General features: G+C 41.2%; 1 protein-coding gene across 4 annotated transcripts in view; it reads right to left on the bottom strand.

The window, feature by feature from the left end:
* The window catches only part of LOC115125752 (somatostatin receptor type 5-like), a 37546-nt gene extending 33207 nt beyond the window's left edge, over nucleotides 1-4339 (bottom strand). For 3 of the 4 annotated variants that reach the window (XR_010461232.1, XM_065010555.1, XM_065010553.1), the window contains exon 1: nucleotides 3876-4338. The gene's annotated coding sequence lies outside the window, so the exon portion shown is untranslated. Of the gene's footprint in view, nucleotides 1-3875 lie in introns of all 4 variants that reach the window. The other variant, XM_065010554.1, reaches the window with a different exon arrangement.
* Nucleotides 4340-23491: the final 19152 nt, after the last annotated feature.

Genomic DNA, 23491 nt, shown 5'->3' with positions numbered 1-23491 from the left:
TCAGCCATGTGAAAAGAATAACACATACATACTAGAAAAGAACATTTCCTAAAGAATATGTGTGTGCTTGCTAGCTTGTCTTGAAGTATTTATGGTAGTGCTAGTGACTGCAGTAGTAACCGTAGTGACCGGTTACAGTTGAAAAAGTAGCTAGATTGAAAGATTGATTGATAGCCTAAATATGTAAAAGTTGGTTTGGTGTTTCTAGCTTGAGCGGTTCAAGAGTTACTGCTATTTTAGATGGGTAATTTATGCAAATGTCAATAGTTATAATTTATAAAGTTTTGACATTTTTAAAGTTGTTTTAATGTTTGTAGCTGAAATGGTTAAAGAGCGGTAGCTTTTAAAATGTCCACCACTTTGTTCTTATGGCTGGCATTGAATCCATTAAGTGTTATGCAAATTTATGCAAATACATGTATTTATGTAGTTTAGAAAGGTTTTATAGAATTTTGTAGTTAGGATAGCCTGAACATTTTAAAGTTGTTCTTGTAGCTGAATTAGCTTAGGAGCAGGACAATGTTGAATACCTACCAATGTATTACAATTGTTCTCATTCAAGCCCACGTTAATTTATGCCACCCAAAATATGATTCATATTATTACGTAAGAGTCTTGCCTTCAGCAAGCACACTAATAATAATAAGAGTATGTAACGTCCTAGCTATGCCACGCGTGGATTTCTGTGAGACTTGCTTGATACGGAGTTGATAAGAGTCATTCTGTAGTCAATGTTACTTACTATGTCAGCATGTGCATAAAGCCTAGGTGTTGTGCAGCTGCTGTAGCAGCAACCTAAAATTAGGTTTGGAGCCTATATTTCTCAGATCCACATGCGTAAACACCATACAAAGTGCCTAAATCTTTTTTTGACACTTAAAAAACATATTCACTCAGCTTCATAGTGAAAATGTAATAGAAATATGAATAATAGTAGTAGGTTACATCAACACAATAGTTGTCACGCACTGACCTTAGTTATCTTTGTTTTCTATATTATTTGGTTAGGTCAGGGTGGGACAAGGGTGGTTTGTGTAGTTTTTGTATTGTCTCTGGGTTTTTGTATGTTTATGGGGTATTCTAGTCTAGGTGTATATATGTCTATGGTTGCCTAGATTGGTTCTCAATCAGAGGCAGCTGTTTATCGTTGTCTCTGATTGGGGACCATATTTAGGTAGCCATATTCCTTGGATAGTTGCCTGTGTCGTTATGTCTATGGATAGTTGCCTGTGTCGACACTTGTTGTTCATAGCGTCATGTTTGTTTTGTATAGTTTGTTAAGTGTTCTTCGTTCATTTAAAGAGAATGTATTCTCATCACGCTGCGCCTTGGTCTCCTCTATATGATGATGTGACAATAGTAGAAGGCTACCTGTATGAAAATCACATAAAAATAAAACTAGTTTTAGGTGCTTCTACACCTTCTACACCTACACAGCACTTTGTGACATCAGCTGATGTAAGAAGGGCTTTATAAATACATTTGATTGATTGTTGTCTTCCTAGTTCATAACTGGAGGTAGGTTATATGTATAGTAGCAATAGGTTTATTAGAAACATTTAAACATTCAAACCAGCTGATGAACCGAAAGGCAGTTGCAGAGCTGATGGTCTACCTTGTATTATCTTTTGAGGCAGAGGATGCTGTAGAGTAGACCCTCCCCCAACCCCCCTTAGAAGTTATTCTGATTTGACAGGACAAAGTTGACAAAATGGATGCCACCCGTTTGATCATCGAAGTTGAGAAGCACCCTTTGCTGTACGACCCCAGCAACCCCAAATACAAGGACGCGTTGTCCAAAGAAAAAGCATGGAATGCTGTAGCAACCGTCCTCGGAGAACTAGGTATGTTTTGTCAACAAAATCAATTGATGTGCATTTGTTCTGGCCTACAAAGTACAGACAGCTAGCCAGTGGCGGCTGTGATTGGTTGAAACCCAGGGGTGGTGTTCTATTTAGAATGAGCAGCCAGCTCACAAATGAACAAGTGCCCCAGGGAGAATGCAACAAGCATGCAGATGCTATAAGTCAAAACACATGATCTAACTGTGGATGGCTAACATAATGCCACAAAGCATGATGTGCTAGCAAGTTAACTTTCATTCTGAAATAACTTCCTATTTCTGAGTTAGTCAGATATTAGTTTAGAAAGACTTGAAATTGGCATGGGAGCTAACAAGCTACCAGCTCGCTATAGCTAGCTATCTGCTTATCAAAGGTAGATAAAGGGTTTGACCCAAAAAACTACCTGTCATGCCCTGATCTGTTTCACCTGTCCTTGTGATTGTCTCCACCCCTTCCAGGTGCCGATGATTTTCCGCACTGTATTTATCCCTGTGTTTCCTGTGTCTCTGTGCCAGTTCGTCTTGCATGTTTCCAAGTCAACCAGCGGTTTTCCTGTTCTCCTGCTTTTTGCATTTTTCCTTTTTCTAGTCCTCCTGGTTTTGACCCTTGCCTGTTTCTGGACTTTGACCACAAGCCTGTCTGCCACCTGTCTGCCACCTCCTGGACTCTGATCTGGTTTTGACCTTTTGCCTGTCCATGACCATTGTCTTGCCTACTCCTTTTTGGATTAATAAACATTGTAAGACTCCAACCATCTGCCTCCTGTGTCTCGCCTTGTCATGACACTACCAAACTATTTCACAATGTTTCTCAAAGTTACTATAACTAGCTAATTAATTTGATCATGCTTTGTGATAAACATAGATTTACGCTGTGTAAGTCAACACATGTCGCCTGATAAACATCATGGGGAAAACAATACAATTGACCAGCCACAGTCATGCTTTTTTGCCCAACCAGATCTGCGATGAGAAGGTTCTAGCTAGTGTATCCCTCTGTCCTTCCACTCTTGTTGGATGTAGATGTACGGTTGATCAGGTCCCAAGCTTCCATGACTGTTGTGATTATTTACAAGTTAAATACAATTAGCTTTTTGCTTTAGCGTCATCTGTACCTGATAGAGCAGATCTAGTCTCAAGCAGAAGTAAGCTGTCTGGTGCGAGAGACTCATTGGGAGGAAGACTAGAGCAGACCCGGAAGTTCTGACTGAGTGAACATTTGAGCGCTCCAGGGTGGTCCATTTATTTAGTGCTGTAAAAATGTATGCTATAAAATTCTGTGATTTCATTGGGGCAGTTCTTCCTCATATCAAATAGGTGGCAAAACAATCCAAGCAATGTTCGCACGGCCCACGGAGCTGCTGCTGCTGCTGAGTCAATTAGGGGCAGAGTAGTAAGTGACTGCACCACTTGTTTTGAACAATATATTTTTTAAATAGGAAAATGTACACATTTGCCACACTTTTATGAAACATTTAAAACATAATCATGAATTATATAATATATATATTACAATTTGACCAATCACATGTGGGGTTCTGCCCCTAACGCCCAAATGGACAGGCCACCACTGCAGCTAGCCAGCAACTATTCAATTGTTGATTAATGAATGAGGTTAATGAATTGACTGCAGATGGTTGTAGAATTTTTACTCAACTTTATTTTTGATGTAATGAGAAATATGGTTGTCGTCATATACACACATTGGACCCCAAATCAAAAGATTCCTTGCAGAAGAGATCTAGTACTACTGATTCTGCTTCCACCCACACATCTGTTTCCCTCTCTGGTGTCGCGTGTAAAATGACTGCACTAACGTCCTGTTCACAGTTTGGGTACGCGCCATCCAGGTGTACAGTAGCTCCTCTGTAAGTGTTAGAGTCTTGTTTTCACCAAGCACACCAATCCTTCAAACCTAATATTACATTGCTTAGGGACATATTACACAATGTAACTTTAATCTTGTTTTAATAATTCCCATGAAAAAACTAACATGTTTGCTCGCTTTATTCATTTCTATTGAAAGACTTACCTGAGCGATTCATACACTGTCCATGGCACGTCCGAGTTTAGCCGTTCGCGCAGTGCGCATTTCCATATCTTTTCCACTTCAGACGCGCGCCTTTATCGACGTGGTGCTGTTAAAGACTTGTATCAAAGCAACGAAATGTTTTGAAGAAGTTGACTATGTTACACAACGATCAAGTCAACAAGTCATCGTCTCAATTCCAAGCGGGAGCAGCACACACTCAATAATCCGTTTTTGCATCTTTGCTGATCTCAAAACGCCCAATCATTATTGTTATGTAAACTAAGATACATGTTCTTATCAAATCAAAGTATCTTGTTTGATTGTGATGAATGTGTAGTTTACTGTTAGCAAAGTAAAACAGCAAGCTCCAGCTCTGCAGGGTGCAGAATTCATTTGAAGGTGAGAATGCAGTTAATTCATCTGGAGCTTTTCGGCTAGTCCTTTTGGAGAGGGGGGCTGGCTGCTGCGCTGGTATTTATATATCACAATAGCGTGACAACGTCACTATGCTTCTGAGCAGGTCTCTCACCAATAGCTACTGATCCACCATAAAGCCATACATACAGTACTCACTTGTTGCACAAGCTAAGGCAATAGGACTGATGCAACCTGGACTCAGGGTTAGATGTAACATGGACAATCGTGGATGTTCAAATTAGAATGATATGTAACATTTGGTATGGTATTTATACATTTGTGGATATCTATCATCAATTTCGTATGATATGTTATGAATTACAATTTGTATGATATGTTAAGAATTGCAATTCATACAATGTGTTGTGAATTTGCAATGCGTATGATATGTTACGAATTCCAATTTGTTGTTGCTAACGTTAGCTAGGTGGTTAAGGTTAGGGTTAAGGTTAGGCATTAGGTTAAAGTGTTATGGTTAGAGGAAGGGTTAGCTAACATGCTAAGTAGTTGTAAAGTAGCAAGTAGTTCATTAGTAAGTTGCTAATTACCTAAAGTGCCAAAGTCCATGATGAGATTCGAACACGCAACCTTTGGGGCGCTAGACATTCATGTTATATACGTCACTATAACAAATGTAACATATCATACAAATTGAGTTACTCTGATCTTCGTTTACTATGTTACGTCTATTATATGAGACCAAGCTGACTGATGAAATCTTAGCACAGCAGCTGTTTTTAGCATCATTAACTTTATTTACACCTTTCCAAATATCAGTCTTACCATTTTTTATTTTTTTATTTTTTTAATCTTTTGTTAAAATGTATATGTTTTTTAATTAGGCTAGGACTATCCAGGATTCTATAAAAAAAAAATAGATTCTACACTTGGATTGATGTATGGTTCAAGACATTAATTTGAGAGGGAAGATGTTTATATTCCTAATACAGAGTTCATTATTTGAGACTCTCTCCCCATAGGATAAACCCATGGGTGTGATTTCTGGCTTGGAATGCTTTCACGTTGTTTTATGTTGACAGATGAATGGTTGTATGGTTTGGGTGTCAGACACTAATGAACTAAGATCATAGAAAATGGATTCCTCTACCAGCATGGGGTCTTTCATCGTGTTTGAGACATACAATATTGCATGGACATGTATTCCAGTCATTTCTATTAGCCTGTTCCAAGTTATGTGTGTGTGCTTGTCAAGCCAAACATGTCTGAATACCCTTTTAAGCACATACATGGGGTGGCAGGTAGTGTTTAGAGCATTGGACTAGTAAGCGGAAGGTTGCTACATTGAATCCTGACAAGGGAAAGATCTGTTGTTCTGCCCCTGAACAAGGCAGTTAACCCACTGTTCCTAGGCTGAAATTGTAAATAAGTATTTGTTCTTAATTGACTTGCCTAGTTTAAAAAAAATACATAATTGTTTCCCAAATTACACTTTATTTTCCTGGGAACCCAAAATGATCATTTTTTCCCTATCACCAACACACCTGTTTGAAATAATCAGGCTTGATGATGAGTTGAACCAAGTTAATAAAATGTGTTAGTTCTAGGGCAAAAGCAGAAATATCCACCCCATGGGGTCACACGACCAGGATTGGGAAACACTGACTCATACCCTCCATTAGATGATTGATTATGGCCCTCTATCACTCCCTTGTGGCCTAAGTAGAGATCATTGTCAGGGTGGAATGTGGGCATTAGCCTGGTCCCAACCCCATTGCTCATTGTCAAGCCAAACATGTTTGACATGATAACGAGTGATAAGGAGTTGTCATGACGGAAACAAACAGATTGACACTCATGCTAAATTTGTATGACTTTTTTACATATTAATGTGAGATTATCCTTCCTTTCAAACATTTGACTTTTATCATTTAAAACACGTGACAGTCACCAACACCAACAGAAAACATACAACACAAGCACAATGTACAACACAACAGCAACGATGTCAACGAACTCCAAAAACATACTAGAAAAAGAAGAAGAAAAATCCAGCATTGTCACTATGTTCCAACTCATCACTCTTTCTTCCTTTCCTTCCCTTGTCCCTCGTCTTGTTCTCTTACGGGCCAGCCAACCCCTCTCAACACTGTATCCTCTCCCATATACCAAACCACGGGGATCCAGATGCACAGAAACCTATCAAGTTTCCCCTGGAAGACATGCAGTATGCCAGTCCTTCCAGAGGAAATAACCACAACCACAGATGATCCATCTTGGTATGACCACTACTGTCTCTGTTGCAGTAGGGCCTAGACAAGTCACATACAAGTTGAAATCCTTATAAAGCACATGCACCAGTTGTTTCTCAAATGACAAACTCTGGTCCCGGGGAACCAACGGGGAGCACGTTTTAGTTTTTGCCCTATCACCAACACAACCTTTTATGAAATGATAAAAGGCTTTATGATGAGTTGATTACGTGTTTCAATGTGTTAGTGCTATGGTAAAAACAAAAGTATTCACCCCTTATGGTCCTCATGGCCGGGACCAGGACTGGGAAACACTGACCTACAGCCCCCATCAGTTGATTTATGCTTGTGGCCCCTTGCGGCCAAAGTTTTACTGATTATGTTCATATGTCTGGATTTACTTCAAACCTCTGTGGTGAACCAACAATGGAAATGTCAGGAAGAGTACCATGAAAAACAGGTTTATATATTTGACTTAATGGCTGCTTTCACATAGGCCTCCCAATTCTGATCTTATTTTCACTAATTGGTCTTTTGACCAATAAGATCAGCTCTGAAAAAGATCTGAAGTGAAAATATTTGATGTGACTGGTCAAAAGACCAATTAGTGGAAAAGAGATCAGAATTAGGCTGCCTGTGTAAATGCAGCCATTAAGTGACAATGAGTTGGCATGATAACACAAACAGACTGGCACTCAGGCACTCATTTTTATTGGCATAGCACATACATGTGATTATCCTTCTTTTCAAAGATTTTATTTCTATAATTTTAATGTATGACAGTCACCAACAACAACAGAAAATATACAACAGAAACACAAAACACACACAATGCAAAACACAAAACCATAGCACATACATGTGAGATTATCCTTCCTTTCTAACATTTTACTTTAACACAAAACAACAGCAATTTCAAGGAACTCCAAAACAAAACATAATAGAACGTTTTTTTTCCAACTCCTCGCTCCTCCCTTATTCCTTCTCCCTCTTCTTCTTCTCTCAGAGGACTGGGATTGACCTGTACCCTCCATCACTGTTTAAGTATTGCCTATCTATCAATCCCATGTGGCCAAAGTTGTACTGATTATGTTCATATGTCTGGATTTGGCAAGAACAGGACCATGAGAAACCGGTTTATATATTTGACTCATCCCTCAACTTCCTGCCTATACTACTGGGATGTGTTTTTGTGTTTTAACATTGCCTTGTGTTATTGTTTAGTATGCCCTTGGGTTCTTTTTATTATATGGAAGACTACACTAAGTGTACAAAACCTTAAGTGTACAAAACACTAAGTGTCAAAGCTCTTTCCATGACTGGCCAGGTTAAAGAAGGGTTTTTAAGTGAGACATGGATTGTGTACTGTATGTGTGCCATTCAGAGGTTGAATTGACAAGAAAAAACATTGTAGTGTCTTTGAACAGGGTGTGGTGGTAGATGCCAGGTGCACCGGTTTCTCAAGAACTGCAACGCTGCTGAGTTTTTCACGCTCAACAGTTTCCCGTGTGTATTAAGAACGGTCCACCACCCAAAGGACTTTCAGACAAATTGATAGAACTGTGGGAAGCATTGGCGTCAACAGGGGCCAGCATCCCTGTGGAACCCTTTCAACACCTTGTAGAGTCTATGCCCCGATGAATTGAGGCTGTTCTGAGGGTGAAAGGGGGTGTAACTCAATATTAGGAATGTGTTTCCGAATGTTTTGTGCACTCAGCGTATATAGGAAACAGAGAGAAAAAGAGAGAGAGAAAGTAAGGCTGTATTTAGACAGGCAGCCCAATTCTGGTACTTTTTTCATTAATTGGTCTTTTGACCAATCAGATCAGCTCTGAGAAAGATCTGATGTGAAAAGATCTGATGTGATTGGACGAAAGACCCGTTTTGGCCTGGGTCAATGCAATGGCCTGGGTCATACACAGCCAATTATATGATGACATGTAAAGTATCCTTTGTAATCCTGTGGCAGTTGCAGTGTTTAACTTTCAACTTTAAAAATATCACAAAGCAGACAGCGAGAGAGAGAGAGAGAGAGAGAGAGAGAGAGAGAGAGAGAGAGAACTCACATATCTATTGGGTGAAATACAACAGTGTGCAATCACAGCAGCAAGATTTGTGACCTGTTGCCACAAGAAAAGAGCAACAAGTGAAGAACAAACCCCATTGTAAATTCAACCTATCTTTATTATTTTGGAACTTTTGTGAGTGTAATGTTTAAGGTTTAATTTTTATTGTTTATTTCACTTTTGTTTATTATCTATTTAACTTGCTTTGGCAAGGTAAACATATATTTCCCATGCCAATAAAGCCCCTTTACTTACAGACAGACAGACAGACAGACAGACAGACAGACAGACAGACAGACAGACAGACAGACAGACAGACAGACAGACAGACAGACAGACAGACAGACAGACAGACAGACAGACAGACAGACAGACAGACATTGCATTGCATTGCAGGGTGGGGCTTAAGGACATAATACAGTAGGGGCGAGAGAGCGGGAGGAAAGGGGGATGAAGAGGGCTGGGGGAGGGAGAGAGGGAGGGAGGAAAGGGGGATGAAGAGGGCTGGGGAGGGACAGAGGGGGGAGGAAAGGGGGATGAAGAGGGCTGAGGGAGGGCGAGAGAGGGGGAGGAAAGGGGGGTGAAGAGGGCTGAGGGAGGGAGAGAGAGAGAGGGAGGAAAGGGGGGTGAAGTTATATGACAGTGATTTCCTGGGAAGTGGGAACGATGTCTCCTGAGACAATCTGACTCAAGATGGCCGACAAGTCACTTTATAGCTGTCACTCTGATGAATTAACTGATGTCTAAGAGTCCACCTCCACTGCCCAGCTTTACCCAGGAGGTAAACTGTCCTCTCTTCCCCTCCTTCTCACTACCTTATACCTTCTTGTAGACATATGCCTACCTCTCCCTGTCCTTTCCTTCCCTCTCCTCTCCTCCTCCTCACTGCCCTATTCTCTCCATTCCAGGTCTTCAAATCCCCCTTTTCCTTACTTCTCAATCCACCATCCCCAACTGCCCCCACCAGTCTCCCGTAGCCCTGAGACGGGCCGCTAACCACCATGAGATTACCCAGTGCCCCTTGGGCAGCCTCCCGTAGCCCTGAGATGGGCCGCTAACCACCATGAGATTTCCCAGTGCCCCGGGGCAGCCTCCAGGCTGTGGCAGTGTGTAGCACCGGTCAAGGGACGACTATCGCTACGTGTCACCACTTACTAAGGACTATTATAGGTTAGAGTGACTGTACATTTCTCTCTTCCTGTCTCTCTCTTTCCCTTTCTCTCTCTGGTTCTCTCTCTCTCTCTCTCTCTCTCTCTCTCTCTCCCTCTCCCTCCCTCCCTCTCCCTCTCCCTCTCCCTCTCCCTCGCTCTGACCGTGTCCCGAATACCCGTGTTCTAAATAGTTGGCAATTTCGGTATGCACATTTTCTACAATTGAGTTTGCTTTAAATGCCAGGATGTCATACTCATTTCGGTTGTTCATCTAGTAGAATTTGCTGCACACTATTGAAGAAGAGAATGATCTTTCCAGACACACGGGTTTGACTAAAGCTGATAATCAGATAAGTGGATGCACTGTTCTAAAATGAACTAATGCTGGGAATCAACGTCAAATCAAATCAAATTGTATTTGTCACATACACATGGTTAGCAGATGTTAGTGCGAGTGTAGCGAAATGCTTGTGCTTCTAGTTCCGACAATGCAGTAATAACCAACGAGTAATCTAGCTAACAATTCCAAAACGACTACCTTATACACACAAGTGTAAAGGGATAAAGAATATGTACATAAAGATATATGAATGAGTGATGGTACAGAGCGGCATAGGCAAGATACAGTAGATGGTATTGAGTGCAGTATATACATGTGAGATGAGTATGTAAACAAAGTGGCATAGTTTAAAGTGGCTAGTGATACATGTATTACATAAAGATGCAGTAGATGATATAGAGTACAGTATATACGTATACATATGAGATAAATAATGTAGGGTATGTAAACATTATATTAAGTAGCGTACTTGCCCATTAGATGATGCATTCTCAGTATGTATGAGCCTAGTGTGGTAATATGTGTTGCTTACTTCATTTGTTTTTACTAAACAGTACGTTCTAAATAGTATGTAGTACAATTAGTATACAGTATGTCGTTTTTGTAAGTAGTAGGCAGGACAGATTGTGAACATGGCCTCTCTCTCTCTCTCTCTCTCTCTCTCTCTCTCTCTCTCTCTCTGTCTCTCTCTGTCTCTCTATCTCTCTCTCATTTAAAGCAATAGACAGTTTTCCTGGGTAAGTTGAGGCTGAAGTAACTCCTCTGAGTTGTGTTCGTGGGCAAAGGAAATCTCTTGATATACTTTACATAAATCTCTTGACACTCTCTGTGAGAGACACAGTGAGAGATAGAGAGAGTGAGACTATTGCCCTAGAGCACACAAAGAATTATTCCTACCTCGGCCTAAAAATCAACACCACAGGTAACTTCCACAAGGCTGTGAACGATCTAAAAGACAAGTCAAGAAGGGTCTTCTATGCCATGAAAAGGAACATAAAACTTGACATCCCAAATACTTCAATCCGTTATAAAACCCATTGCCCTCTATGGTTGTGATTGTCTGGGTCCACTCACCAACCAAGAATTAACTAAATGGGACAAACACCCAATTGAGAATCTGCATGTAGAATTCTGCAAAAATATACTTTGTGTTCAACGCAAAACCCCAAACAATGTATGCAGAGCAGAATGATGACTATAACTGCTAGTTATCAGCATCCAGAAAAGACCTGTTCAACTCTACAACCTCCTAAAAGGAAGCAATGTCCACACATTCCACCACAAAGCCCTCACCTACAGAGAGATGAACCTAGAGAAGAGTCCCCTCAGCCAGCTGGTTCTGGGGCTCTGTTCACAAACACAAACAGACCCAACCAAACTGTGAGAAGGCAAAAAGATAACTAAATGACACACTGGAAAGAATCAGCCAAGCAAATTGGAATGCTATTTGGCCCTGAGCAGTGACTACACAGTGGCAAAATATCTGACCACTGTGACTGACCACAAATTAAGAAAATCATTGACTATGTACAGACTCAGTGAGCATAGCCTTGCTATTGAGAAACGTCGCCATAGGCAGACCTGGCTCTCAAGAGAGACAGGATATGACTCCACTGTCCACAAACTTAGGTGGAAACTGAGCTGTACTTCCTGACCTCCTGCCAATGTATGACCACATTAGAGACACATACTTCCCACAGATTTCACATACCCACAAGGAATTTGAAAACAAATCCAGCATTGATAAACTCCCACATCTGTTAGGCAAAATATCACCATGTGCAATCACAGTGGCAAGATGTGTGGCTTGTTGCCATGGGAAAAGGGCAACAAGTGGAGTACAAACAACATTGTAAATATCACCAATATTTATCTGTTTATAAGTTTTGGTGGTATTTGTAGTACTATTTGTACTATTATTCGTACTACAACTATTTGCACATTGCTAAAATACTGTACATAACTGATGATATAACACTTGAAATGTCTTTATCTTTTTGAAACCTTTTTGACTGCAATTTTTACTGTTAATAATTTTTTGTTGATGTTGTTAAATTTGTTTCTTCTCAGTTTTAATTCTTGTTCATTTCACTTGCTTTGGCAATGAAATGAAATTGAATTGAAAGAGAGATGGAGATGGAGAAAGAGAGAGTGAGAGACATGGAGAGGGAGAAGTGTTCAACAGCATCTGAATTGATGGCTCCCTAGAGACAAGGAGAGGAGAGGGAGGAATTTAAGGAGAGAGGGAGCAAATACATAAAATAGAGGAAGAGATATATAGAGGACAGAGGCAGGGAAGGAGGGGTAGAGCTAAAAACTCAATAAAAAGACAGAGAAATAGCACTATTCTAAAGCCTGTGGACGTGGTGAACGTTAACAGGGTGAGGAAAGACCTCTGGGGTTGATGACTCCTATGACGCATGGCACCTCGCTTGACTTAGTGTGACAACATTGTCTATGTCCACTCTCTGAACATGCATCACTCAAAGAGATGAGAGTATGGTGACCTGTACAAACTTAAAGAAGCTATGAGTTCAATCAACAACGGACCAGTCAATTTGACAACAAGAGATTTGCTGGCCCCAGTCAATTTGACAACAAGAGATTTGCTGGCCCCAGTCAATTTGACAACAAGAGATTTGCTGGCCCCAGTCAATTTGAAAAGAAGAAATTTGCTGGCTTCAGTCAATTTGACAACAAGAGATTTGCTGGCCCCAGTCAATTTGACAACAAGAGATTTGCTGGCTCCAGTCAATTTGACAACAAGAGATTTGCTGGCCCCAGTCAATTTGAAAACAAGAGATTTGCTGGCTTCAGTCAATTTGACAACAAGAGATTTGCTGGCCCCAGTCAATTTGACAACAAGAGATTTGCTGGCCACATTCAATTTGAAAACAAGAGATTTGCTGGCCCCAGTCAATTTGACAACAAGAGATTTGCTGGCCCCAGTCAATTTGACAACAAGAGATTTGCTGGCCCCAGTCAATTTGACAACAAGAGATTTGCTGGCCCCAGTCAATTTGACAACAAGAGATTTGCTGGCCCCAGTCAATTTGACAACAAGAGATTTGCTGGCCCCAGTCAATTTGACAACAAGAGATTTGCTGGCCCCAGTCAATTTGAAAACAAGAGATTTGCTGGCCCCAGTCAATTTGACAACAAGAGATTTGCTGGCCCCAGTCAATTTGACAACAAGAGATTTGCTGGCCCCAGTCAATTTGACAACAAGAGATTTGCTGGCTCCAGTCAATTTGACAACAAGAGATTTGCTGGCCCCAGTCAATTTGACAACAAGAGATTTGCTGGCCCCAGTCAATTTGACAACAAGAGATTTGCTGGCCCCAGTCAATTTGACAACAAGAGATTTGCTGGCCCCAGTCAATTTGACAACAAGAGATTTGCTGGCCCCAGTCAATTTGACAACAAGAGATTTGCTGGCTCCAGTCAATTTGACCACAAGAGATTTGCTGGCCCCAGTCAATTTGACAACAAGAGATTTGCTGGCCCCAGTCAATTTGACAACAAGAGATTTGCTGGCCCCAGTCAATTTGACAATAGAGACAGTTTGTGTGTTACATTGTTACACATAGTACCTTTAATCATATCTCTTTCTTTTGCTCTTTCCCTCTCAATCTCTCTCGCTCTCTCCCTCTCTCTCCCATTGTTTTCTCTGTCTTCCATTTTTCTCTTTCTATAATGGTTATCTCCCTCTCTCTGTGTTTCTTTTTCTTTGCCTTTCTCTCTCTGTCTGTTTCCTTCTCTCTGTCATTCTCCCTCTCTATCTATCTCTGTGTAATATTGCTTCCACAGCACCCACTTTCCTCTCCATCCACCAGATGCTGTAAAATAATAGTTTATCGTCTTTGTTTCCAAATGTGCCACATCACTATCAGCTGCTCTCCCCTAGCCTTCCTCTCTTCATCACAACATTCTGTTCCTGCAATCTGTCCTCTGAGCTTTGTCCTTCCTGGTTCCCCCTGATCAATTGTGTTCTCTCAGCCATGTTGTCTAATCCCAGCCTCGCAAGCCGCCTGGTCTCGCGAACTTACATGGCTTTCCCCTACGCAGCGGTAATCAGTCTGGTAATTACAAGGCTAGTCTAATCCCTCTGTGACCAATAAACACACAGCAGAAACTCAGAACAGATACGATCTTCCAGACCTGGGTTCAAATACTACTTGCAATTTTGAGACTATTCTATTGCTCCAGGCAAGTTCAATCAAGCACAGCCATAGTATTTGAAAGGATTTCAAATAGTATTTTAACCCACGTCTTCTATCTTCGTTGGCTTATGGATGTTCAGTGTAGCCCTCCACTACTAGTCATAACTCTGACTGAAGAATACAGAGACAGAAATAATAGTATTCTCCTTTGTTGCTGTTGGTGGATTTGATATGGAAAAGTAAGACTCCTATTTGGTGTTCTATTCCATTTCAGACAGTCTGCAAGTTGGAACGCAAGAAGGAAAGATACAAAAAGAATACATCTCTGTGCTTGTTATTCACAGAAACAGCAGCCAATTGGTTGGAGCACGGAGCAGACCAGTGACGACAATGGACCCACTAGGAAAGGAGACGAGGATAGGAGGACAAGAAGAGGGTTTGGGCAGGGTCAGTGCTGTCCTGGCTCTCTACTCCTCTGGGAAGGGAGTAAATAAAGACAGAAAATGAGTTGTATTCTTTCTGATTGACAAAGCCCTCCTAAACATCCACTGATATGGGTGTCCATATTAGGAATACATGTCCAATGCCAGGGCCTATGGATGGAGATGAAGCTGGGCTGGGTAGAAGTAGTGGTTGTTGGAGATTAGCTGTGAAAAACTCATTGGATAAATTGAACTGCCAGAGAGAATACACAAAGGTGCTATTTACAGTCGTGGCCAAATTTTTGAGAATGTCACAAATATTAATTTCCACAAAGTTTGCTGCTTCAGTGTCTTTAGATATTGTTGTCAGATGTTGCTATGGAATAGTGAAGTATAATTACAAGCAGTTCATACGTGTCAACGGCTTTAATTGACAATTACATGAAGTGCAGAGTCAATGCAAAAGACCCTTCTTTTTCAAGACCTCTGCAATCCACCCTGGCATGCTGTCAATCAACTTCTGGGCCACATTCTGACTGATGGCAGCCCATTCTTGCATAATCAATGCTTGGAGTTTGTCAGAAATTGTGGGGTTTTGTTTGTTCTCAGTGGGATTAAGGTCGGTGGAGTTTCCTTGCCATGGACCCAAAATATCGATGTTTTGTTTCCCGAGCCACTTAGTTATCACTTTTGCCTTATGGCAAGGTGCTCCATCATGCTGGAAAAGGCATTGTTCATCACCAAACTGTTCCTGGATTGTTGGGAGAAGTTGCTCTCAGAGGATGTGGTGGTACCATTCTTTATTCATGGCTGTGTTCTTAAAATTGTGAGTGAGCCCACTCCCTTGGCTGGGAAACAACCACACACATGAATGGTCTCAGGATGCTTTACTGTTGGCATGACACAGGACTGATGGTAGCGCTCACCTTATCTTCTCCGGACAAGCTTTTTTCCGGATGCCCCAAACAATTGGAAAGGGGATTCATCAGAGAAAATTACTTTACACCAGTCTTCAGCAGTCCAATCCCTGTACCTTTTGCAGAATATCAGTCTGTCCCTGATGTTTTTCCTGGAGAGAAGTGGCTTTTTTGCTGCTCATGCAGACATACAGAATCCAATATATTCAGACTTTCAGCTACACTCGTTTGAGGCTCGTTTTCCTTACTCTTCCATGGTAGATCTAGGGTACTGAAGATCTCTTTTTCATCACTTATAAGTAATGCTACTACTGTAGTCCTTCAGGCCATATTTCATTGTTTTCATTATGTGGAGTGGTACTTCTCACAAGTTTCCAATTTAAAAGATGGACTTTTCACAGAGTGGAGATTCAATCAGAGAGCCCAGACAAGCCCTTAACAATGAATTAATGAGATAATTACTTTGAGTTTATTAGCTGCTTTACAGAGTGTTTTCCTCCTTTCTTGGAGAGCCAAATTAATTCATGAATTGATCATTAATTGGTCATTTTAATTAATCAGTCATCATCTGTCATGTAAATTACATTAGCTGTCAGTTAAGCACTATTAGCTATGAACTTGTTGAAAATAGTCATCTAAAGGCTTTTTATAAACCCAATTATAGTTAGAATATACACATTATTAAAATATTAAAACTGCCTATATTCTCTATTAGAATGTTCTGCCCCTTCATCCTTAGACATTTGAGTGACAGCTTTGTAATTGAACCATAATTAGGATAATCACTTGAACTATGTGTCCATCGAAAATAACAGGTTTGTTCTTCAGCCTTCAAGGAAAACTATCTAGGAAATAATAATCTATTGTTTTAGAACAATTATTCAATGTGTTTATCAGTTACATTTTGAAATGTGTCAGTGGTTTATGTTGATATTGGGTGGGTATGACAGTGGTCTAGCTGGCCACATGACATTTGGTTTGTGGTGCCAAGATTAGTGTGACAGGGGTTACCCAAAAAAAGACCTCTCATTATTAGTTAACACTTCAGAAGTAGCAGCGTCAGCTTGGATTTTGGTCCCTTGCCTGCCCTTATCTTCCGGCATAATGTGGCCTGCATAGAGACAGGCTGCCAGAGAAAGGTGTCACAAATAACCTTCCATGAGGCAGTGTGTGTGTATTCATGTGTGTATATGTGTGTGCGGGCCTGCGTGTGCATGCATGCAAGTACAATTGGTTCTGAATGTGTGTGTGTGGGTAGCAAATAATAATTTGTTAAAGACACCTCATCTGTTAATAAAAGTAGGTTCGACAACATCTTGATTGACAGGTTGTTGATTGACAGGTTACTCACATCCTGAATGTCACAATACTGTCTGTCTCACACAGTGGATCTGTCCAAATGAAGATGACGTCATGTGACACTGAGTGATATATCAGTCTGTCGAAGGACATCGATTAATTCGCCCACCGCGGCTCAGGTGCTTCATGGATGAATGGCTCTCCTATCCTGGGGATCCTGGAGAAATAAGATCTTATAAGAGAGGAGGGAGACTCACCCGTAGTCCTGGTTGTCCCTGATTGTTATGATACTAACTAAGGTTCATGTTAGGAGATCCATGACTACCACTTCCACACTGCATCCCCAGGCTGCAGGTTTGTTTGGTGGCCATGAGGCTGCAGGTCTGTTTGGTGGCCATGATGCTGCAGGTCTGTTTGGTGGCCATGAGGCTGCAGGTCTGTTTGGTGGCCATGAGGCTGCTGGTTTGTTTGGTGGCCATGAGGCTGCAGGTCTGTTTGGTGGCCATGAGGCTGCTGGTTTGTTTGGTGGCCATGAGGATGCTGGTTTGTTTGGTGGCCATGAGGATGCTGGTTTGTTTGGTGGCCATGAGGCTGCTGGTTTGTTTGGTGTTCATGAGGCTGCAGGTTTGTTTGGTGGCCATGAGGATGCAGGTTTGTTTGGTGGCCATGAGGCTGCTGGTTTGTTTTTTGACCATGAGGCTGCTGGTTTGTTTGGTGGCCATGAGGCTGCAGGTTTGTTTGGTGGCCATGATGCTGCAGGTTTGTTTGGTGGCCATGATGCTGCAGGTTTGTTTGGTGGCCATGAGGCTGCAGGTTTGCTTGGTGGCCATGATGCTGCTGGTTTGTTTGGTGGCCATGATGCTGCTGGTTTGCTTGGTGGCCATGATGCTGCTGGTTTGTTTGGTGGCCATGATGCTGCTGGTTTGTTTGGTGGCCATGATGCTGCTGGTTTGCTTGGTGGCCATGATGCTGCTGGTTTGTTTGGTGGCCATGATGCTGCTGGTTTGTTTGGTGGCCATGAGGCTGCTGGCTGGTTTGGTGGCCATAAGGCCTTGGCTTTGAGACTTTAGTATGGGGAATGCATGTTTGTAGTTTTCCTTTGTGTATGTTTATTTTTGTCACCATCCAAACAAATAATAATCCACTTGGACTGGCCAACCAAGAGGCCAAGAAGGAGCTGGCTCTGGACCCGAGGCAAGGTTGTTGTCTCCTGGGTACATGCATTCAACACCTGGTCGCATACGCTTACCTCACACATTTATGCACACATCACATCAGGTTACATACCATGTAGCTAGGCCTAAGACCCCCAGACGAGTGCAGCAAAATAAAATCATTGGGCTAGTTACTGGTGTCGTAACATATGGGGGCTCGTCCGGGATGAATGTTAACAGATGTTAGCGTTTGTGGTTCACCTTCGTCACAAAGGAAAAGCATTTCCTGGGAACCACTGCTCTGTGTGCGTATGTGTGCGTATGTGTGTGTATGTGTGTGTGTTTGTGTGTGCGTGCGTGTGCGCAAGTAGACATAGGTCTTGCAGACACAAGTATGCATATTTTGTGTATGTCCCCTTAAGCAGTACGTTTGTTTGTGTGTATGTATGTATGTATGTATGTATGTATGTATGTATGTATGTATGTATATATATATCGGGTTTGGCTGGGTAGGCCGTCATTGTAAATACAAATTTGTTCTTAAATGACTTGCCTAGTTAAAAAAAGGTTAAATAAGATATATAAATTATATATATATATACATATATACATATATATGTACATCTGCAGTATCTCCATACCTCCAGCTCTCCCCATCTCCCCCCAGACCCCAGACCCAGTGTTAGGCACCTAGTCTGCAGGTCTTGCCTTGGGTTGGTAGGTCCTGGGGAAGCAGACAGCTGGCAATGATATGTCTGGAGCCCATCAACTACCTGCAGAAGGACAGAGTTAAGGGATGACTGCAGGACCCACTCAGACCTCTAGAACAAAGCACGTCTGTACAGCAAACCTCTGTGTATAACTGACCTCTATCTTAACTGTGTGAAGTCATCTGAAATTGTAATACAAATCATGGAATGGGTAACATTTTAATATATATTTATACAATGTATAAATATATATTAAAATGTTTGGCTGGGTAGGCCGTCATTGTAAATACGAATTTGTTCTTAAATGACTTGCCTAGTTAAAGGTTAAATAAAAATTGTGGAATTAAATATTGTCTAAATATATATTAAAATGTTACCCCTTTGCATGATTTGTATATATATATAAACAATAATAACTGACTTCTATCAAATAAAGGCACACACACACGCACACACACACACACACACACACACACACACACACACACACACACACACACACACTGCTGTGCACACACACTAATACACACGCACACACACGCGCGTGCAGGAAAAACACAGTCACAGATTAACATGGGTGAACACACACAGTGTGAGAGACCACACTGTCACCTCCTCTTATAACTACCAGACAGATGGAGGTGGGATGGAGGAAATAATTGCCTCGCAAATCACAAAGGACCACATGACCAGCCATCAGTCATCACATCAAAACCAATCCAAGGACGGTTAATAAGTCCTGACCAAAACCCAACCATGCAATCATGAACGCACAACCAAATAATAACTCAGGAACAAGTCTGTCTCAATACAGCACAGTGTGAGTCACTCCTCGTTCCTCTGTTGGTCATTAGTTCTATAAAAGTACTTTCTCTCATTAGTGGTGAATTTAGGATCTCAGGAGCCATGATAGATCCTCCTCCCCGTCCCTGCAGGCAGGGCTGGAATAAAACACTATCCTTGGCTTGGTGGGTGAATCACCACAGAATGGGTAAGGCTGAGTGAACACTCACAACCAGTCTTGTAGCAAGCTGCTGTCTGCATTATTGGACGTTTGTCCAAGGTAGTTACAAGTACGGAGCAGAAGTGGTCATTCATCCACCAGAGGGCAAGTGATTTGATGTGCCAATTGTTTAAAAAAATGTCATGACTAATTAGAATTCCATGGTGCTCTGAGACATTAATAATGTAGCAATGAGCATGTTTACAGGCACAATAATAATTCAATTTTAATTAAACTGATTATGGCAATAGGACGAGTAAGGCAATAGTCAGGTCAAAATGGAAGTAAGCATACCCCGAATAAAATGTCTGGTTTTCTAAGCAGTCTTTCCATTTAGTTGGACATGTAAACAGCGTAAGTGGTGTTCCAGCAGCACAAGCCCCACTCTTATGGGTGAGTGAAGTGAGCTCAGAAAAACTGAAAATATGTATCTTGGAAATCATTTTGTGCATTTATTTAAGTTCCATCAGGTAGGCTGATTTCAGATGTGTCCATGTAAACAGGATTAAAATCATTCTTCTTGCAAAGCAAGACCACCTCTCTGCTGAATAGCTGGCTCTCAAACTCTTAAGTCATTGGAGGACACCAACACAGCCTCTTCCACTATAATTCCAGGGAGGTAAAGTCAACACCTATTTGATTATGCTCAGGGTTGGGTAGGTTACTTTATAAATGTTATCCGTTACAATTATTAGTTACCTGTCCAAAATTGTAATCAGTAACGTAACTTTTGGATTACCCAAAGTAACATAATCTGATTACTTTCAGTTACTTTTAGATTACTTTCCCCTTAAGAGATATTCGAAGAAGAGAAAAATGAATATTATCAATTGAACAACATATTTTGCAGGATAAATCAATGTTGGAGTTTACATAGCTGACCTTAAATTGATGTTGCATTTTTCCTTACGGGTTATGTAGGCTTCTTCTAATCCATTGCTTTCTACTTCAATACAAATATTAATACAATTAGGGTATATCTTTACAATAGAAAATAAAGCCTGTCAGATTTACAGTCATTCCAATGATTTAATACCCCTCAATTGACTGACTGGGCTAATTGCTTTGAGTTGAAAAATAAATTCTACTCTCATGGAATGGCATGCTTTGAGAACTACCAAAAAGTTATATTTTCTTGTGAAAAATGAATCCCACATTTGTTATCGGCCTATTGTTTACATTTTTGTTAGTGACACTTTAAATCTATCAAAAGTGCATGTGTGAGTTTGAGCAGGTGTCCATTAGGCCTAGGGACATTATTTTTGAATCAGCATTCATTAGATTGAGCAATAAAAGCCACACTCATGGTCTTTGTAAATGAAACTTGTTTCTGACAGTATGTGGAGCACAATACCATGGAGGAGTTTAGAAGGGAGGAATTGACTCAACCTTGTATTCCATAGGCTGGGATCCGCACTATGAAGTTGTTGCACTGTTTTCACTGGCTGTCCACTGGTCACAAAAGCATTGATTGATAGGCAGCTTAATGTTCTTCAATTCAACCATTATTGTTGCGTGGTACAAGTTCATGATCTTTTAATTACACTGAACATTAGAACAAAAAAAACAAAACAGAACAAACAAAACAGTCCTGTCTGGTACAGAGACAGAAAACAACTACCCACCACTCAAGGGTGGAAAACTGGCTGCCTAAGTATGGTTCTCAATCAAGGACAACGATTGACAGCTGCCTCTGATTGGGAACCATACCAGGAAAACACATAGAAATACAAACATAGAATAAAACAGAATGCCCACCCCAACTCACGCCCTGACAGACCTAAAATAGAGACATAAAAAAAGGAACTAAGGTCAGGACGTGACACCACAGGTGTAGAATAACAGTGAAACGCTTACTTACGGGTCCTTCCCAACAATGCAGAGAGAAAGAAAAAATAAATAGTAGAAAAATGTAAAAATAATAACACAAGGAATGAATACACAATGAGTAACGATAACTTGGCTATATACAGAGGGTACCAGTACCGAGTCAATGGGCAGGGGTACGAGGTAATTGAGGTAGATATGTATGTATAAGTATGGATAAAGTGACTAGGCAACAGGGTAGATAATGAACAATAAAAGCAAAAAGGGTCAATGCAGCTATTGGTTAACTATTTAACTAACTATTTAGCAGTCTTGAGGCATGGGGGTAGAAGCTGTTCAGGGTCCTGTTGGTTCCAGACCTGGTGCATTGTACCGCTTGCCGTGCAGCAGCAGAGAGGAAAGTCTATAACTTTGGTGGCAGGAGTCAATTTTAGGACCTTCATCTGACACCGCTTGGTAAGCGGTCCTGGATGGCAGGGATATCGGCCCCAGTGATGTACTGGGCCCTACGCACTACCCTCTGTAGCACTTTGAGGTCGGATGCCAAGCAGTTGCCATACCAAGAGGTGATGCAGCCAGGCAAGATGCTGTCAATGGCGCAGCTATAGAGCTTTGTCAGGATCTGAGAGCCCATGCCAAATCTTTTCAGCCTTGTGAGGGGGAAGAGGCGTGGTCGTGCCCTCTTCACAACTGTGTTGACGTGTGTGGACCATGATAGTTCCTTAGTGATGTGGACACCGAGGAACTTGAAGCTCACAACCTGCTCCACAACAGCCCCATTGATGTGGATCGGGCCTTCCTGTAGTCCACGATCAGCCCAGTGTTGAGAATCAGCATGGCGGATGTTTTGTTGCCTACCCTCACCACCTGGGGTCAGCTGGTCAGGAAGTCCAGGATCCAGTTGCAGAGGGAGATTTTTAATCCCAGGGTCTTTAGCATAGTGATGGTGGGCACAATGGTGTTGAAAGCTGAGCTATAGTCAAATTGGATGTATAATTTTTGCATGACGACAACAGTCACACCATTGGAAGACATAGCTTGGACTGTAGCCTACAAAGCCTATTCCTGCTCTTTTCCCACAATCTATAAAATGCATTTGGTGAGTCATCATAGTGGTCTCTGACTTGTGGTCAGACTCGCTCAGGCGGAACCAAACTTAATTTTGCACCTTTTTTCAATGCTGATTTGAGTATCATCGAGAAAACAGAAAGGTGTCATAATGTATGTTTTCAGAGACATCGTTTCTGAATTTTAAAGTAATCCTAGAAGAAATCTTTTAGTTTTTCAAAAGTATTTGTAATCTGATTACAATAATTTTGCTGATAACGTGACAGATTACAGTTACAGTTTTTCTGTAATCTGTTACATGTAATATGTGCTTACAGTGCATTCAGAAAATATTCAGACCCTTTGACTTTTTCCACATTTTGTTACATTACAGCCTTTTTCTAAAATAGATTAAATAAAAACATTTCCTCATCAATCTACACACAATAACCCATAATGACAAATGAAAACAGGTTTTTAGAAATACCTTATTTACATAATCATTCAGACCCTTTGCTATGAGATTTGAAATTGAGCTCAGGTGCATCCTGTTTCCAGTGATCATTCTTGAGATGTTTCTAGAACTTGATTTGAGTACACCTGTGGTAAATTCAATTGATTGGACATGATTTAGAAAGGCACACTGTCTGTGTAAGGTCCCACAGTTGACTGTGCATGTCAGAGCAAAACACAAGCCGTGAGGCCAAAGGAATTATTAGTAGAGCTCTGAGACAGGATTGTGTTGAGATCTGGGGAAGGGTATGAAAAAATGTATGCAGCATTGAAGGTCCCCAAGAACACAGTGTCCTCCATCATTCTTAAATGGAAGAAGTTTGGAACCACCAAGACTCTTCCTAGAGCTGGTCGCCCGGCCAAACTGAGCAATCGGG

The sequence above is a fragment of the Oncorhynchus nerka genome, linkage group LG26 (genome assembly GCF_034236695.1).
Source record: "Oncorhynchus nerka isolate Pitt River linkage group LG26, Oner_Uvic_2.0, whole genome shotgun sequence".
Lineage (NCBI taxonomy): Eukaryota > Metazoa > Chordata > Actinopteri > Salmoniformes > Salmonidae > Oncorhynchus > Oncorhynchus nerka.
This window is presented reverse-complemented; position numbering and strand designations above follow the sequence as displayed.